Consider the following 2,500-nt stretch of genomic DNA (forward strand, 5'->3'; position numbering starts at 1 on the left):
GATACATGCCAGTTAAACACCGACGGGCGGTGAACCAACAGCGTGGGACACAAATCCAACTACGAGCTTTTTAACCGCAACAACTTTAATATACGCTATTGGAGCTGGAATTACCGCGGCTGCTGGCACCAGACTTGCCCTCCAATAGATACTCGTTAAAGGATTTAAAGTGTACTCATTCCGATTACGGGGCCTCGGATGAGTCCCGTATCGTTATTTTTCGTCACTACCTCCCCGTGCCGGGAGTGGGTAATTTGCGCGCCTGCTGCCTTCCTTGGATGTGGTAGCCGTTTCTCAGGCTCCCTCTCCGGAATCGAACCCTGATTCCCCGTTACCCGTTACAACCATGGTAGGCGCAGAACCTACCATCGACAGTTGATAAGGCAGACATTTGAAAGATGCGTCGCCGGTACGAGGACCGTGCGATCAGCCCAAAGTTATTCAGAGTCACCAAGGCAAACGGACCGGACGAGCCGACCGATTGGTTTTGATCTAATAAAAGCGTCCCTTCCATCTCTGGTCGGGACTCTGTTTGCATGTATTAGCTCTAGAATTACCACAGTTATCCAAGTAACGTGGGTACGATCTAAGGAACCATAACTGATTTAATGAGCCATTCGCGGTTTCACCTTAATGCGGCTTGTACTGAGACATGCATGGCTTAATCTTTGAGACAAGCATATGACTACTGGCAGGATCAACCAGGGAGCTGCGTCAACTAGAGCTGAGCAGCCGGCCGCCCGGGAGTGTGTCCCAGGGGCCCGCGCGAACACGCAAGCGTCCGCTCAATTATTCTGCAAACAGGAGGAGGCTGAGCTCCCCTGCACAATACACCTCGAAACCCTCTCAGGTCCCGGCGGCGCGCAGCGCCGTCCTAAGTACTTGGTCGGGTTCGAGAGAGGCGCAATCGCCCGGAGTTAGGCGAGTAGACGCTTTAGGTGCGACCACCCGTGCTCCCAACTGAGCTTGCCGCTGCCGACAGAGGCCCGGGAGCGTGCTGTCGTGGCATTGCCGGCGGGAGACAACACGCGCCACCTACGGTGACCGGCAGCTCCAACGCCAGCGCCACAGAAGGGCAAAGGCCCCACGTGGGTGCCGAAGCGAACTCTCCCAGCACAGCGCACGTGCCAACACGTCTGCACAACTGCGATACAAACCACCAGCGAGAACCGCTGGGGCGACCGAGCAGCAGACGGCGTCGCGGCGCCGAGTGCCGGGCGGCGGCGCATCCTCAACGCACACAGTCCTCAGTCGGACCAGCACACTGCAGATGTCCACCGCGCTTCGCACCGGGCCCGCGAGGACCCACTTTGGCCGCCCGGCGCCGCGCGCAGGGTGCCCCGGCGCGCAGCTGCGCCGCCTGCCGCGTCCGTCGGCCGGCGCGCCTGCCACTGGGCGCCCCCACCAGCCGGCTGTAGCGCGTGCGCCCACGCACCGCGCGGCCAGCACGCCGGGCGGCCCCCCCTCACCGGCCGGGGACGGTCCCACCCAGCCACCGCCGCGTATCGCTTCACACACAGATTTGCCCTTACTGATTTACCTCCAGCAACAACAACCGCACCACAATGGGTTTACCAGTTGTTCATTTGCGTTGCGTCACGTCACCAGCAAACGTAGACGTCCATCCCAGTTTGCAAATGCAACGATTATTGCATACCTGTCTGTTAGGTGTCACGACACACTACGTCTGCCCACATACACGCAACAAAATGTGCACGACTAGAGAACACGTGGGAGGTGGCCCCCTACGTATGCGATGTCCATTACGAGACCGACTGTCAACCAGCATCTGTACCATGTCGCAGATGTGGAACGCGGTGCACCATGCTATCACACTGTGTGAGAAGAGACGACTACGTTTGAATACACGCGCCACTACATCAACAGACGGCTCATGCTGATCGCCATCCAGGGCGTCCGTTACTCCCACACGTCTCTATGGCGTACCACACTGCAATGTAGCTGTTATGGGGAGACGGCACGTGGCTGAGTGCACAACATTTGGACCGTATGGTTCGCTGTTGTTGGGCGCAGTCGTACGGTCACACATGTGCCACAGCGTATCATTCAGTACATACGGACCTATGTGCAGTACAATGTGAGGATTAAGCTTACGATATCAGCGGACAGTGGACACAGGCCGTACCACGACGTAGACTGAGCGCTTCGACATGCGAATGCCAGTGAACAGCTGCGAAGGGCATTGAACACGCAAGCACCTGAACGACCAGCGTGCGAAGGCAGGGTGGAGGGGGGGGGGCGATGTACATCCTGCAGTTGTCCACATTACAGTGTACAGCGGGAGCATGTAAAAAGTAAGCAACACTTGCGAAGTGTTCAACATGAAACGACACACAAGAGGGTGGGCGGTGCGAGTAGCGAACTATATTCAGAGGGTTGTGGTTAGACAACACTAGATTAATGTAACGTGTCATATGCCAATTACAGAGCAGGTTAAGGCACAACGTGGGTTAGGTTAAGGCACAACGTGGGTTAGGTT

The 2,500-nt window shown here is 57.1% G+C and overlaps 1 non-coding gene across 1 annotated transcript in view; it reads right to left on the minus strand.

The window, feature by feature from the left end:
• The window catches only part of LOC126126037 (small subunit ribosomal RNA), a 1,909-nt gene extending 1,201 nt beyond the window's left edge, over positions 1-708 (minus strand). The window contains exon 1 of the ribosomal RNA XR_007526741.1: positions 1-708. This exon is cut by the window's left edge and continues 1,201 nt beyond it. This is a non-coding gene — a ribosomal RNA (small subunit ribosomal RNA).
• Positions 709-2,500: the final 1,792 nt, after the last annotated feature.

The sequence above is a fragment of the Schistocerca cancellata genome, unplaced genomic scaffold (genome assembly GCF_023864275.1).
Source record: "Schistocerca cancellata isolate TAMUIC-IGC-003103 unplaced genomic scaffold, iqSchCanc2.1 HiC_scaffold_450, whole genome shotgun sequence".
NCBI classification, from domain to species: domain Eukaryota; kingdom Metazoa; phylum Arthropoda; class Insecta; order Orthoptera; family Acrididae; genus Schistocerca; species Schistocerca cancellata.